We start from the raw sequence: 17,741 nt of genomic DNA, 5'->3' as shown, positions 1-17,741 counted from the left end.
GATTCTACCTGTGTTAGATCGGCGAATTTCAATGTCTAAAAACGGGATCATAACTGAGCTAATATTGTATGTGAACCTTAAATTTTTGTTTTGTTTTGCAACATTAAAATCCAACTCCAACTTTTTTGTTTGGATAAAATGGGGAAAGATTACATCCTTTATCCATTTTTACTGCTGCTTGTGTCCCGTTAGGACTTCCCAGAACATTAGATGCCAAATCCATATTATTGTTCATGGTTTTGGAATGGGATTTCCACCAAGCTCATATAGGTGTGATGGTCAGAAGTCCTCAAACAATATAAACAAAAATACAAGTGAATTACGTATTTAGTCAGAATGGCTACTGCTTGAGGCAGAATAGGTTAATATGAAGTGCAGGCTGTATAAGTCATGAAATTAACCACTTTACCACCGGAGGATTTTGCTGTCTTACGTCCAGGCCACTTTTTGCGATTCGGCACTGTGCGACTTTAACGGACAATTGCGCGGTCGTGCAACGCCTTACCCAAACAAAATTTACGTCCTTTTTTTCCCACAAACAGTTTTTTTTGGTGGTATTTGATCACCTGTGCGATTTTTACTTTTTGCGCTATAAACAAAAAAAGAGCCAATTTGTTTTCTGCTACATATTTTTGGTAAAAAAAAATCGCAATAAGCGTATTTTGATTGGTTTGCGCAAAAATGATTGCGTTTACTAACAAAGGGAAAGATTTCTGTAATTTTTGGTGTTTTTTTTTTTAACGCGTAATGTCGGTGATCTGCAATTTTTTTTTTTTTTTGCGGGACTGCGACATTGCGGCGGACAGATCAGACCCTTGACTGTCATTTTTGGGGGTACCAGTGACATTACTACAGTAATCAGTGCTATAAATATGCACTGTTACTGTAAAAAGGACACTGGCAGGGAAGGGGTTAATTTTTATTGGAGAGGGAGGGGTTAATGTATGCCTGGTGTTTACTGACGTGTGTGGGGGGAGGTGACTATGTGATACAAGGACAGATCGCAGGTTGAGCTATGCTGAACCCTGAAAAACAAAATTATTACAGCGCTTAACACACAAGTGTGAGTGAAAATAGGAGAAATCACCTGAAAGTGCAATAGAAATAACAATATATGTGATATGATATGCAGCTGCTGTGCATCCAAAAAATTTTTTGGAAAAACGTGTGTGAAAATTAAATTATAACAGGGCTAGCAAGAAAACATTGTGGTGAATAAATATATTGTAAAGTGCATGTGCAAAAACACTGTAAACAATAATATGTTTCCTGTATGAGCAATAATATTATAAAAACTCTAAAAAATCCTTCTTTTTTAGTGCAATGATTATATAAAGTGCTCAAGTGCAGATCCTTAATCCTTGGTGCAAATAATTAAATAAGGTGCTCGAGTGCAAATTAACTCACCGCAATTAAGATATGTCAGCGCATGAAGAAATCTAATGCGGTGGCTTTCTTTGGAGGATGCGGGCATCGATCCCGCTACCTCTCGCATGCTACCACTTGAGCTAATCCCCCTTTGCTACGCATTAGATTTCCTGATGCGCTGACATATCTTAATTGCGGTGAGTAGGGGACCTGGAGGGTCACTCACTGGAGCACCTTTGTTTGATTGGACCGATTTGCACTCGAGCACCTTATCTAATTATTTGCACCAAGGATTAAGGATCTGCACTTGAGCACTTTATATAATCATTGCACTAAAAAAGAAGGACTTTTTAGAGTTTTTATAATATTATTGTTCATACAGGAAACATATTATTGTTTACAGTGTTTTTGCACATGCACTTTACAATATATTTATTCACCACAATGTTTTCTTGCTAGCGCTGTTATAATTTAATCTTCACATATGCTGAACCCTGCAATATGACCCTGCCTGTCACTTAGGAGATCCGCCCGCTTTGTTTACACAAGCGGGCGGATCTCCACACTCGATTCCCCGACGATCGGGGAAGAGCGGCGGTGATCACCGCTGCTCCTCCCCTGGCCCGACTCCCGCTGTGACTGAAAACAGCGGGAGTGATCCTCCGAAGGCGCGCGCGTGCCGCCCACAAGGGGAGGAGTCCAGTGACGTAGGTCTACGTCGCTGGACGATAACGAGCCACATTGCCGCAGTAGCAGCAATGTGAGCGGTCGTTAAGTGGTTAAAGACCGCATACTTCACTTGGGATTAGTTGTCAGTAAAACAGTATTATATTTGATACCCAATACCTTGTTACCATAAACATTTTTCTCATTTAATAGCCAAGGACCATGGCCAACCCTCTATGTGAAGATGCTGTTTGGCCATCGAAGGGCCCTTTTTGCGTTGCTGACCAGGATCTTGCAGCTCTTGTGTCATCAGGTGAGTAACTATGGCTGTAGATACAGAATTAGGACTTTACAGACAAATCCGGAACATTATGGAATGATTGATATAATGTTTATATACTGTATATACACTATATTGCCAAAAGTATTCGAACACCCCTCCAAATCCTTGAATTTAAGTGTCCCAATCACCTCCATGGCCACAGGTGTATAAAATCAAAACCCTCAGCATGCAGGCTGCTTCTACAAACATTTGTGAAAGAATGGGTCGTTCTCAGGAGCTCAGTGAATTCAAGCATGGCACCGTGATAGGTTGTCACCTGTGCAATATGTCCTTACGTGAGATTTCTGATATTAAAATATTTCATGGCCAACTGTTAGTGGTATTATAACAAAGTGGAAGCAACTGGGAACAGCAGCAACTGCACCACGAAGTGGTAGATCACGTAGAATGACACAGCGGGGTCAGCACATAGTGCACAGAAGCCACCAACTGTCTGCAGAGTCTATAGCTACAGAACCCCAAACTTTGTGTGGCCTTCAGATTAGCACAACAACAATGCGTAGTGAGCTTCATAGAATGGGTTTCCATGGCAGAGCAGCTGCATCCAAGCCTTACATCACCAAGTGCAATACAAAGCGTCGGATGCAGTGGTGTAAAGCACACCGCCATGGGACTCTAGCACAGTGGAGACATGTTCTCTGGAGGGACAAATCACACTTCTCTGTCTGGCAATCCGATGGACGTGGGGAATAAGCCAAAGTACACAAACATAGTGTAATACTGCTTAAATGCAATTTATTATAAAGGTAAAAGCACTTACAAACTTCTGTGAATGATCAGCTATTGTACATCCAAATGCTGAAATGACGAACAATGATGTCTCTAATGCGTTTCGTCACAAAGGACTTCTCAAAGGGATTGTCAACTTGCCATCATTTTTCGTCATTTCAGCATTTGGATGTACATTAGCTGATCATTCACAGATGTTTGTAAGTGTTTTTACATTTAAAATAAATTACATTTTAAGCAGTATTACACTATGTTTGTGTACTTTGGCTTATTTCCCATGACGGTGTGCCATCTGGAGAATGAGACCACTTAATCTAGAACCCCATGGATTCATTCGATCAACCACCTCTTCACTTTGGTGCTGGCTTTAAGTTTGGACACCTGAATGTTTCAGTTTCTCTTCGGTGTTTGCCATGTTTGTTCGCCACACTTTATAATTATGGACTCATCATTTATGATACTATTTTTATTTGGATTCATCAATGTTTCATCACAGTTATATACACTTATATATTTAGCGCTGCACTTTTTTTTGTGTATGGTTTGTGGACAATCTTATGTCGATTGTAGTGCTGGCAGCTTTATATATTACTGTTAGCACGGTGCATTTTTTACATATTTTAATCCGATGTACGTGTCGGGGTTTGGCGAGTTGCCGGGAGAACGGTACTTGCCTGACTGCATTGTGCCAAGTGTAAAGTGTGGGGGAGGGGGGAATACGGTGTGGAGTTGTTTTTCCGGGGTTGGGCTTGGCCCCTTAGTTCCAGCGAAGGGAACGCTTAAGGTTTCAGCATACCAAGACATTTTGGACAATTTATTGCTCCTAACTTTGTGGGAGGAGTTTGGGGATGGCCCCTTCCTGTTCCAACATGACTGCCCACCAGTGCACAAAGCAAGGCCCAAAAAGACATGGATGAGCGAGTTTGGGGTGGAGGAACTTGACTGGCCTGCACAGAGTCCTTACCTCAACCCGATAGAACACCTTTGGGATGAATTAGACTGTAAACCAGGACTTCTCGTCCAACATCAGTGCCTGACCTCAGAAATGTGCTTCTGGAAGAATGATCAAACATTCCCATAGACTCACTCCTAAACCTTGTGAACAGCCTTCCCAGAAGAGTTGAAGCTGTTATAGCTGCAAAGGGTGGGCCAACTCAATAGTGAACCCTACGGACTAAGATTGGGATGCCATTACAGTTCATGTGTGTGTAAAGGCAGGCGTCCCAATACTTTTGGCAACAGTGTGCTTCTAAATTGTTCTAGAACAGATCCTCAATGATTGTTTGACCACACCCACTGATTATCTGGTTTCTCCTTGCATTATCAGCAAAAATAGTAATGGCGAGTTGTTCTTGTCCCTGCCCCCTCCTGGCCCTCACTTTATTATTGAAGCTGTCCATTATGATGAAGGAGTAGTAGCGGGTGCACATGTGCACAAAGGCAGAGTCAGATTGGCCACTGATTCTGGGCTCTCTTTTCTAGTATGTGTCTTCCTGATATTTTAGGAAGCTGACCTCAGGAAAGGATTCAGGTATTTACACTAACTGCAATTCATATTATGATTAATAACTTTTAATAAATACATAACTATAATAATTGATGTGTAAAAGTAGAGCGGGGTCAGTGGAAGGAAGGGAAGGCTGTCATCTTAAGTGAATGCATTACAATGCAAGGGACTGTGCTACATAATGCAAAGGGGACATCGTAATTTACAGTCACATGACCAGTGTTATATTGACCAATATAACATTTCAGCTCTGGGTCTTTATAGGCTGCATAGTGTTGTTTTTGTTCACACACCATTAGGATATTTCCTATTTCCGGCTTTAATTTTACAGTTTTGGTCAGATATTCACACGTCTTGTCCTGGTAATTTCAGGCTCCTGAAAGATGCACATATAGTGGGACTTGCTGCTTTCTCAGTCCATTTACATGAGTGTCGGACATCGCTGACTCCCCCAGGTCCTGATGCCTCCTCAATGGAGTTCTGGGAAGCTCTGCTTAACTCTCTGCTTAACCAACTAGTGACATTTTTTGTCATTTTTTATTGTATTAATAAATAATTCACATTTTATTTATTGTCATTTATCTTTATCTAGCAATTATTGCCTTAAAAATCCCCCCCTTTCTTGAGAGGAGACTAACACTTTTAGTTATTTTTGTACTGACTTTTTTGAGATGATGGCAATTTCATGTCACCGATCATCTGGGATCAATTCTATTGACCAGACCAGTTGATAGCGGGGAAAACAATCCGGTCCAATGGAGTCCTGGGCAGAAAGTCGAGTGAGGGCAAGCTGGCCCCCGCTCAACTCTATGGACTTTCTATGGTCATACGTCGCTTCCACCCAACGGCCCTAATGGGCCCATTTTATTTCTTGCAGAAAAAAATTACTTTTTTTTTGTTTTTGTTTTAAAGTGTAGATGTGAGATCTGATCTTTGACCCCAGATCTCACATTAAAGAGGACTTGTCTTGCTTTTTTCTCTTACAAGCGATGTTTAAATTCCTTGTAATAGGACAAAAAGTGATCAAATTTGTTTTTTTAAGGGGACAGTGTAAAAATAAAAAATAAAAGAAAAATAGATATGAAAAAAAAATGTAAAGCGCCCTGTCCCTCCAAGATCATGTGCAGAAGCGAACGCATACGCAAATCGCGCCCACATATGTAAACGGTTTTCAAACCACACATGTGAGGTATTGCAGCGATCATTAGAGTGAGAGAAAAAATTCTAGCCCCAGATTTCCTCTGTAACTCTAAACTAGTAAACTGTAGAAAGTTTTAAAGCGTCACCTATGGAGATTTTTAAGTACCAATGTTTGTCGCAATCCACGAACGTGCGCAATTTTGAAGCATGACATGTTAGGTATCGATTTACTTAGCATAACATTCCCTTTCACATTATAGAAAAAAAGTGGGCTAACTTTACTGTGTTCTTATGTTTTAATTTAAAAAAATGTATTTTTCCCAAAAAAATTGCGTTTGTAAGACTGCCGCGCAAATACGGTGTGACAAAGTATTGCAACGATCTCCATTTTATTTTCTAGGGTCTCTGCTAAAAATTTACTTGGCGTAACATTCTCTTTCACATTATAGAAAAAAAGTGGGCTAACTTTACTGTGTTCTTATGTTTTAATTTAAAAAAAGTGAATTTTTTAAAAAAAATTGCGTTTGTAAGACTGCCGCCCAAATACGGTGTGACAAAGTACTGCAACGATCTCCATTTTATTTTCTAGGGTCTCTGCTAAAAAAAAACTGTTTGGGGCTTCTAAGTAATTTTCTAGCAAAAAATACTGATTTTAACGTGTAAACAACAACTGTCAGAAAAAGGCCTGGTCCTTAAGTGGTTACTATTGCTTTAACCCCCATGACTAACAATGCGGGGGGGGGGGGGGGGTTAACTTTCACTGTATGACCATGAATGCAGAAAGGGGAATGATAGGTTCAAATTTCACTGCCAAGACCACCAATGCAAGGTGGGTGAAGAGTTAACTTTCACTCCTATGGACCACCAAGGGGGGAGAGGGGAGTGGCAATGAAGGTTTACCCCCCCCCCCCCATCCCCCTTCCTGCATTAGTGGTAATGGCAGTGGCATTTTAACCCACCACCCTGCCCCTCTTTCTCATTTGTGGTCATACAGTGAAAGGTAACCCACCTCACCCTCAACATTAGTGGTCATGGGGACAGGGGATTTAAATTTCAATGCCACTCCATCCCAGCCTCCTCCCCTGCCCAATTATTGATCGCCTACTTGTCCCACAGTTTCCCGCACTGCTCTCTTTCTCTTCAGGCAGTAATAACAGTACAGTGTTTCTTTTAGTGTCGGGTGCTGGAATGCAGAGAGCGATCCAGTGCCTAGAATCCTGCTGCACACTTTGCTTGTTGTGAGCACAAGTGAAGTAGACATTGCAGCTGTCCCCATAGCTCAGATCCTGGGACACAGGTTAGGATACAGCCACTGCAGGACAGCTGGCAAGTATGCTCTCCCTCCACACTGTCCTATAAGGGTGTGGAGGAGACTATGTGGCTATGTGGCTCCTGCAGCTGAAAGGCTACATTAGCCTAGCTTCTGTGTTGTGGATGAAGGCTCTGAGGGGGATTTTTGGAGCCCCCCCAACCCCTCCTTATCTACACCCCTGCTCAAATGATTGACAATATGTCGTTAACATCACAGAACAAGTCCAGTTGAATGAGACAAAATACTACTTGGTATATCTTTGGTTCTGAGTACATGAGCTAGAGGATGTTAGCTACTAAGGTGTCAATCCGTTCAATAGCTGCCAAGGGTTTGACTTTCTGTATGATGGTCCCACAATTTTGCACATTTGAGTTGATTTACCTAAACCTGTACTCTGGTATCATTTTTGAATTCAGCCCATTACTTACTACTCCCTGTCTTCATGTATATTACCAACATGAGTATTTTATTTAAAGTTACCTAGTTGTTCTGTAAACTTCGTTTGTAAAGTCTTTGATGCCACTAATTGCAAAGAAGAACCTCAGCAATGCCCCGGCACCCAAAGGAGGTATCAAGGAGGAATCACCAACATCTTTTCCTAACATATTGCAGCGCCGCTGGAACAAACTACACTTTCCATCATGCAGTGGCTGTACGAAAAAAAAAAGTATTCCTCTCACGGCACAAGTGAGGTGGACGGAGGAATCTTCCCCACTGTGCAATTGTATTCTGACAGCGGCACTCCTTCACTGTCAGAATACACTGATCAGCAATCGAATAACATTTTTCCAGCAGGCCCATTCAACAGAGGTCAGTAAGCCGATTGACTTCTGTCGGACAAGGAGGGCCACACACAGATCAAAATTCATCCATTTCTTGCTGAACCGGCCAAATTTCAACCCGTATGTACCCAGTTTAAGTGTGCAATTCATAGCAATGTTATGTCATGGTGAGTGGGACAGAGCAGATGTCTCCTAAAATTACACTGGGGTTATTTTCTCTAAAATGGTAGCCAATCCGCTTCTAACTTCTACGCTTTGACAAAAAAACCTGGAAGTTGATTGGTTTCTATGCAGAGCTGCACCAGATTTTGCACTCCTTAGTTTTGGCAAATCAACCCCAATGTGTTAGTAGATGGGACAGACTGAGAGTCTGAGATGCCCAATGTTCCCACTACAGGGAGCAGTGATATATTTACTTCACAGTGTTACACAGGGGATGTTACGCAACAACTATTATGCACAAGGGATCTTGCACAACTGCTTAGGGGAAGGAGCGTGCATAGTGACTAGCAGTCTTACACACAGGAACTTAGGGGACACTAAAACCTTAATATGCAGGACTGATGGAATCAGTTCTTATTGGCTACAGCGCTGAATGCAAAAAGAATAACATATAGCTTGAAGGTGAGAAATTACATTTTTAAACATGTTATAACAATTCTAATAAAAAATTAATATCTGCGCTTACACTCAAAAAATAACAGCAACTAAAATGTGAGACAACCACAAATATACAGTAAAAACAAATAAAATTGAGCTGAATATCAAAAAAAAATCCCTGTGATAGAACAAAAAATATAAAAAAATTTAATAAAAGTGATGTAAGTCCATTCACATCTGTGTTTATCAGTGAAGTGAATATTTCTCTCCAATCCGCTTCTTCTTGCAACATTGAGTGACTTTCAACACACAAGTGAAAATTCCTCCACCAATATAAAATGGCCTCTTACCAGAGAATAAGGACCTGTAAGGTCAGCAACACCTGTGGCTTAACCCCGCCAGGGCCCCTTGAGTGCAGAGGAACCACAAAAATAGTCCTGAGTGTCCGTGTCCACACAGCCACCTCCACAGTATTACAAGAGTATCACTCCCCATAGGAAAGACAATAAATCCGCCATAGTGTAAAACATACCAAATATTTATTGTAAAAGTATAGGAATGCACTTACAGCAATTCCATCTAGGTGCACATGTTAATTAAAAGTTGGCCGGCTATCCTAAACCTTGCCCGTCCTTCTGGGAGACTATGGTGACATCAGCACATCGCGACACAATGCGTTTCGTCAAAAATGACGTCGCCCTGGAGCATCGTGCACACTGCACTGAAAGGAAGCCAATGCTGTCAGACCGACTAATCTCCATTTAACAGTAGAAGTATAGTCATTAGAGATCAAGAATCAGATGTGATTCAGCAAATAAATAAACAGTGGGGTTACAAAATCCTGCCACTGACCACCGATGAGGGGGGATTAACAGCACTGACCACGAATGCAGGAATGGATAAATTAATACTGCCAATGACCACCAATGTGTATAATTGGGAGGAGGGGGGTTAACAGCACTGCCACAAGTGCCGCCAATGGGAAGGACCACCTGTAGGGAACACAGGAGGGCCCGAACAGCAGGGGGAATCAGTGTGGTGGGGTGGAGGGGCAATTACAGAAGGATGCCTTGTGCGGCTTTCTGCAGCAGCTGAAAGACGTTTTTTTCCTCCTGCCGGTTTTCAGCTGCTGCAGAAAGAGACACAGGCACAAGGCATCATGCCTGTAATTGCTTTCCCTGCACAAATCCCCCTTCCTGTTCTGCCTGCTTCTGATTCCCCCATGTGTCCCCCTGTCACTGTGCCGACCCACCCTTGCCCCTTCCTGAGGCGCTGCCGGCTTCCCTCTGCCGCTGGCTGTCGGAGGTACAGGTCATGTGTCAGGATGGAGAGCAAAGCAAGGGGACAGTAAATATGTCTATAGCCCCTTCTAGTGTGTGCTACTAGTATTGATAGAGTAGGTAAACTATATTCTGGCTAGGAATAACCTGAGTCACTAAATTGGGTCAGGGTTATTAGAGGTCAGGGCTCAATGATTCATTTTGGCTGCTCTCTGGTGCCTCCCCCTGGTGTCTGGAAGGCTTGAGAACCTTCTATAACTAGATTATTGGGGCTAGGAGGGGCTGCCTTGAATATTTGTGGGGCCTCAGCCAATCCCAAGAAGTGGGCTGGCAGGGGGCTGGGACTACCCCAGAGATGGACATGGGCATACTGGCAAGGGAAGTTGGGTGAAAGATGGAGATACAGTGTTGAGGAGGGTGTGGGTGGCCATGAGGGGTACCTAGTCTGGGGGGGGGGGGGGTGTCGGGGTGTGTCCTGCCTTGGGTCGAGGCTTGGGTGCTGGAAGGATCCTGCCAAAGACACAAGGTAGAAAAATTTCCTGGAGGCACGGGAGCAAAGAGAGGACTGAGTGAGTAGTGCAACACTGGTGGGAGCTAACAAAGGGGAAAAAATGCCACATGTAGCCAGTCTCCCCTTAAAGACAGGGGTGGGCTTAAGTCTTCTACCCTTTTCCTGTGAGATCTCCTGAGAGAGTCAGCCGGGTGGGCTGATGATGAGTCATTCAGGCAGACTGGTGTAGAGAGACAGCATTGAGGACAGGTGAAATAGGCAGCTGCAGCCAGGTGGGCTAGCATTACCTGAAGAGATGGTGCTGGGATCAGTGGCAACAAAGGAAGCTTAAGGAAAGGTTACATTCTGCTTCACACCACATGTGCTACTGGGAATTCCTGCCTGTAATGGGCCGCTACTGAACTGACAAGGAGTCTGTCAAGTTGTACGTAGGAAGTTTGACCCTAAAGTTCTCGTTACAGTCAAATGTGTATCCCATATACTCCCTATCCCCATCCAAGTTGTTAACACCCTAATAAACAACAAAAACAAAGCTACAGACTGTTTTCTGACTTTGGGTGCCTGTGAAGATTTGGTGTGCTTGGCTGTGCAGGAGTGGGGGGATCCCTGTTCATCTGCAGCTTCTACATGGGGTGTGCAACGTGTCATTTACCAGCCCCTTCCTTTTTTGAATGGACAAAGTGAGTGATCGGTGATAGTTCACACGGGTTCTCTGTCCCATACAGTGTGAATGAGCGGTTTGTTTGAGCAGCAGGAGTCATCTATTACTCTATGAGGATGCAGCGGCTGTATGAATACAGCCGCAGGTCCTAATTTGATAGGTGTGCAGCTGTGGGTGAGTTGCCCAGAATGCACATTGTCAATGTTGGGGGGCCATACACCTGCATTCACACGCTTGTCAAATGAGGACCTGAGGCTGTATTTGTTCAGCTGCTGCTTCTCCATAGTGTAATATAGGCTGCCTGCACACAGTACTATCCACATTTAACCACTTTACCACCGGAGGATTTTGCTGTCTTACGTCCAGGCCACTTTTTGAGATTCGGCACTGTGCGAGTTTAACTGACAATTGCGCGGTCATGCAACGCCGTACCCAAACTAAATTTACGTCCTTGTTTTCCCACAAACAGAGCTTTCTTTTGTTGGTATTTGATCACCTGTGCGATTTTTACTTTTTGCGCTATAAACAAAAGAAGAGAGACAATTTTGAAAAAATAACAATATTTTCCACATTTTTTTATATGAAATTCCCCCCCCAAAAAATTTAAAAATCAAAATTTTTTATCATTTTAGGCCAATTTGTTTTCTGCTACATATTTTTGGTAAAAAAAAAAAATCGCAATAAGCGTATTTTGATTGGTTTGCGCAAAAGTTATGGCATTTACTAACTAAGGGAAAGATTTCTGTCATTTTTGGTCTATTTTTTTAACGAGTAATGGCGGCGATCTGCGATTTTTTTTTTGCGGGACTGCGACATTGCGGTGGACAGATTGGACCCTTGACTGACATTTTTGACACTTTTGGGGGTACCAGTGACATTACTACAGTAATCATATGCACTGTTACTGTAAAAATGACACTGGCAGGGAAGGGGTTAATTTTTATTGGAGAGGGAGGGGTTAATGTATGCCTGGTGCTTACTAACGTGTGTGGGGGGAGGTGACTGTGTGACACAGGGACAGATCGCAGGTTCAGCTATGCTGAACCCTGAAATCTGACCCTGCCTGTCACTTAGGAGATCAGCCCGCTTTGTTTACACAAGCGGGCGGATTCCCACACTAGATCCCCGACGATCGGGGAAGAGCAGCGGTGATCACCCTGGCCCGACTCCCGCTGTAACTGAATACAGCGGGAGCGAGCCGGCGCCGCGTGCGCCGCTGATAGAGGAGAATGTCTGGTGACGTAGGTCTACGTCGCCAGACGATAACGAACCACTTTGCCGCAGTAAAGTCAACGTGACTGGTCGGCAAGTGGTTAAATAAACAATGATTTACACTGTACAGGCCACAGCACCCATGTGAATGAGCTCCAAGACCTCAATTACACAAAGAAATTTTTATTAACACAATACTGTTTTATATTTTACATTTCGCAGGAACATTGGAAGTTTTGTTATCTTTGTGTCCACTACTGGGGAGTAGGCTTGTCAGGTAGACTGTACAGGGCCCTGTAATTTCTAACAGCAGCCGTGGCTGCCACTAGCCACCTATGCTGGGTGGGGACTGTTAATTAATACTACCACAAATGTGTGTGTAGGGGGGTGTAATGTATAAGAACAATGGACCCATATGTGAGCAGGTGATGTGGGATTCCACAGGACATGCAGTCTAAGAGCCAGGCAGTATTCCACCAGGGACCCCTTCACAGATCTATGACGAGTGTGTTCACGGTAGGTTGCAACCCCTAGGTTTACCCGGCTCTAACATGTCAAGACTAACCCACCCTAGTAGAAATTGTAGGGCACAGGAGCATAGCAGTGTCAGAGGAGCATATAGGTTGCCATATGAAGAAAAGAAACTAAAGACAGCAGACCGCATCAGGGCAAACTGAATCACGGAGAACATACCAGATGAACAGCTGACCAGAGCAGGCAGCAGGACTGGGAACAACACCACAGTCAGCAGGAACATGGGTTTAGACCATACCAGACAAACAGCAGACTGAGCCAGGCAGCAGGACTACAGACAACACCAAGGCCAATGAACACATGGATCTGAAGCATACCAGATAACCAGCAGACTGAGCCAGGCAGCAGGACTGCAGATAACATCAAGGCCAATGACCACATGGATCTGAAGCATACCAGACAAACAGCAGGCTGAGCCAGGCAGCAGGGCTGCAGACAACACCAAGGCCAATGAACATATGGGTCTGAAGCATACCAGACAAACAGCAGACTGGGCCAGGCAGCAAGTTTGCACCAAAGCCAGAAGGAACACGTGTCTAGAGCATAACAGATGAACAGCAGGCCAGACAACAGGACTGCAGATCACACATAAACAGGGCTGTGATGACGGAGAACCATGAGTACAAGGTGAGGGTCCGGACAGGCAGAGGACCAGCAGATACAAATAGAAAACAAAGGTCAGTGCACAAAAGTTAGACCAAAGATGGAACAAGCAAGAAACAAACTCCTTTGGAAGACTCGGTAGCATGCTGAAAGCGTTGCTTAGTTACAATGTATGTGATGTCGATATCTGAAAACAGGATGCGGGCCCGATGCCTGTGGAGGATCCTTGAAGCATCACCAGCCAGCACTGCCACTGACCACCAATGTATGAGTGTGTGTGGATGGGGATAACAGCACTGCCACTGACCACCAATTTATGAGTGTGTGTGGATGGGGATAACAGCACTGCCACTGACCACCAATGTATGAGTGTGTGTGTGGATGGGGATAACAGCACTGCCACTGACCACCAATGTATGAGTGTGTGTGTGGATGGGGATAACAGCACTGCCACTGACCACCAATGTATGAGTGTGTGTGTGTATGGGGATAACAGCACTGCCACTGACCACCAATGTATGAGTGTGTGTGGATGGGGATAACAGCACTGCCACTCACCACCAATGTATGAGTGTGTGTGGATGGGGATAACAGCACTGCCACTCACCACCAATGTATGAGTGTGTGTGGATGGGGATAACAGCACTGCCACTCACCACCAATGTATGAGTGTGTGTGGATGGGGATAACAGCACTGCCACTCACCACCAATGTATGAGTGTGTGTGGATGGGGATAACAGCACTGCTGTTGAACACTAATGGGGGGGGGGGGACTAATTAACAATACTACAATATGCACAATATGTGTGTTGGGCAGAGTGCAACGGGCTACAACGTGGGGGTGTTTTAAATAACCCCGCCACTGACAATGCTGAGGTTTTTTAATGTGGTGACTAACACATGTTAAGGGGTTTATTTTTGTGTCCACTGACATTGATGCTGAGGGTTTTTATTGCACCCACTGGCACCATAGCTGGAAGTTATTATTGGCACCCCCTGAAACCAATGAGGATCATCACTGTGTCCACTGACACCAAAGGTGTGGGCTTATAATTATTTTCACTGAGAAGAAATCTGAGGGTTATTTATTGGCTCCACTGACACAAATGCTGGGAATCATTATTCAATCATTTACTCCAATTATGGGGGATATTACTGGGTCCATTGAAACCAGTAATGTGGGTAATAATGTTTTCACTGATGCTGGGGGTTATTGTTTTTTCCACTGACAACAATGATGGAGGTTATTATTGTGTCCACTGACATGAATGATGGGGGTTAGTATTGGGTCCACCTATGCTGGGGGTTACTATTGTGTCAAATGAAACCAATGGTGGTGGTTATTTATTGTGTCCACTTACACTAAGGCTTGGGGTTATTATTCGATTCACTGACACCAATGCTGGGAATAATATTGGGTCCACTGACATTAATGATGGGGGTTACTATTTAGTCCACTGACATGAATGATGGGGGTTGGTTTTGGGTCCACTGACACCAATGCTGGGGGTTACTGCTGTGTTCAATGAAATCGATGATGTGAGTTATTTATTGGGTTCACTTACACCAATGCTAGGGGTTCTTATTGGGCCCACTGACACCAATACAAACAAATGGCCACTGCCCCCATTCATAACTGGCCTTTGGAGTGAGGAGCACATAGAAGGGCTACACATGTCAAACAAAACCAAAGAAAATTCCCAGCTCAACTTATGGACCAGCCTGCAACCAACCAAATTATCCTGTCTAACAGTATGTGTTAAAAAACAGGGGTTTCGTTTGCACATATTTGCAAATACATGCATAAGCTGTGATAAAAACGAATTTATGCAGCGCTAGCTTCAATAAAGTGATAAGTGCTGTGATATGTAAACAATATTCAATAATTTATAAAGTGCATAAAAGGATCATATAACCAAAGTGCTAAGTGCTAAAAAATATGCAATATCCAATAAATTATAAAGTGCATGTATACACATAAATGGTTAGATATACTCCAAAGGAATGTTCAATGCTTGAAACAAAAAGTCCTTAAAGTGATCCAATTAAGGTGCCAAGGTGCCAAAAAATAATTCAGGTGCTTGCAAAGTGACAAGGTGCCCCTCAAGGTTCCCCACTCACCAGATTGCAGATAAATTAAGACCCTCAAGATTATTGCACATTGCCCAGGATCTTTAAGGACCAGAACTTCTCCTGTGTAGCCTTCACACTTGTTGGGTCAGCTTCCGCCTGCTCACACTGTCAGTGTCCTCTGTCTGCTGCACACTGCTCTGTCTTCAGTGACTGAAGATTCGCAAAATAGGGCCTGGTCATTAAGTCACTAATCTTCCGGTCTTAAAGTGGTTAAAGGAACAGGGGCGCATTGGACATCCAGCATATAGCACAATGGCAGCAAGGGTGTCCAGTGTGTTCCCTCACCAGTATCCCAACAGTACAAGCAAATGATCACTGCCCCGTCCCCCATCTATAACTGGCCTTTGCAGCGAGGAACACATAGAAGGGCGATGCATGTCAAACAAAACCAAAGAAAATTCCCACCTCAACTTACCGACCAGCCTGCAACCAACAAAATGATCCTGTCTAACAGTATATGTTAGAAACAGGGGTTTAGTTTGCACATATTTGCAAATACATGCGTAAGCTGCAGAGCCACTTCACGGCACCCGAGTATTATCTGCAGTCCTAACTCGAAAATTGTAAGAGCCTCCCTAGTAGAGGTACGTGCATTATAATGGATAGGCAGAGGCAGGGCCGGTCGCCTCTTCTCTTCTTCGGCTAGCTAAAAAAAAAAAAAAAGTCAGCGGCCGGCCTGACATGCACACTGCGCATGCGCCGCCGTCGCTCGAAAAAGCCCGTAAACGGTCGGCTATTTCCGGGAATAGCCGAACATGTACGGACTTTACCGAGCGGCGCATGCGCAGTGTGCATGTCAGGCCGGCCGCGGATCTTTTTTTGTGGTGCCAGGCGGCGCCATTTTTAAATCCTAAGGCGCCCTTTAGGAACAGGTAAGTGAGACTGCTCCACACACAGCCACACTACCTGCCATTATGCGGGGCTGCAGGAATACTACAGAAGATGCAGTGCTGTGGGCATGGTACATGCCCACAGCACTGCATCTCCTGTAGTATGCCCGCAGACCCGCATTCTCCTCTACCATGCCCGCAGCCCCGCATTCTCCTGCACCATGCCCGCAGCCCCGCATTCTCCTGCACCATGCCCACAGCCCTGCATTCTCATGCACCATGCCCACACCCTGCATTCTCCTGTACAATGCCTGCAGACCCGCATTTTCATGCAACATGCCTGCAGCCCCGCATTCTCCTGTACCATGCCCGCAGCCCCGCATTCTCCTGTACCATGCCTGCAGCCCCGCATTCTCCTGTACCTTGGCCACGGCCCCACATTCTTCTGTACCATGTCCACAGCCCCGCATTCTCCTGTACCTTGGCCACGGCCCCACATTCTTCTGTACCATGTCCACAGCCCCGCATTCTCCTGTACCATGTCCGCAGCCCCGCATTCTCCTGTACCATGTCTGCAGGCCTGCATTCTCCTGTACGATGTCTGCAGGCCTGCATTCTCCTGTACCATGTCCGCAGCCCTGCATTCTCCTGTACCATGCCCACAGCCCTGTTTTCTCTTGTACCATGCCTACAGCCCTGCATTCTTCTGTATTATGCCCGCAGCACTGCATTCTCCTGTACCATGCCCGCAGCCCTACATTCTCCTGTACCATGTCCGCAGCCCTGCATTTTCCTGTACCATGCCCGCAGCCCTACATTCTCCTCTACCATGTCCGCAGCACTGCATTCTTCTGTACCATGCCCGCAGCACTGCATTCTCCTGTACCATGTCCGCAGCAATGCTTTCTCCTGTACCATGCCCGCAGCCCTGCATTCTCCTGTACCATGCCCGCAGCACTGCATTCTCCTGTACCATGCTCGCAGCCCTGCAGGGCACTATAGACAGTAGAAAGCCTGGTGCACTCATCTGCCCAGTGTCTACTGCTCTGTCCTGCTCTTGCTGTCACTCCGTACACACTCACACTCCTCTGACTGCTTTCATAGTCCTATAGAATGTGGGGGCCTCTTGGAGGGCGTGATTTTTTTTTTTTTGGGGGGGGGGGGCAGCATTTCATTCTCGGACCCAGGCAGCACAATGTCTTGGTTCAGCCCTGGGCAAAGGGAAGGTGAGCCTGGAGGGAGCCCACCCCTCCTTAAAGGCCCCGGGGTGCACTGGAAACCCAGCACATAGCACAATGGCAGCAAGGGTGTCCAGTGTATCCCCTCACCAGTATTCACACTGACACCAATGCTGGGGTTATTACTTTGTCCACTGACATTAATGATGGGAATTAATATTGTGTCCCCTATTTGCCTTCCTTTGGATCATCTGTGGGTATAAAATTGTGTAAATGGAGGGTATTCGTTTTTTTGTCTGTTTATGGATTAGTGTCTTTTTTCAAACTAACTGTGTAACACCAATGCTTAGG

The sequence above is a fragment of the Pelophylax lessonae genome (assembly GCF_965119305.1).
Source record: "Pelophylax lessonae genome assembly, chromosome: 4".
In the NCBI taxonomy this organism is placed as follows: domain Eukaryota; kingdom Metazoa; phylum Chordata; class Amphibia; order Anura; family Ranidae; genus Pelophylax; species Pelophylax lessonae.
This window is presented reverse-complemented; position numbering follows the sequence as displayed.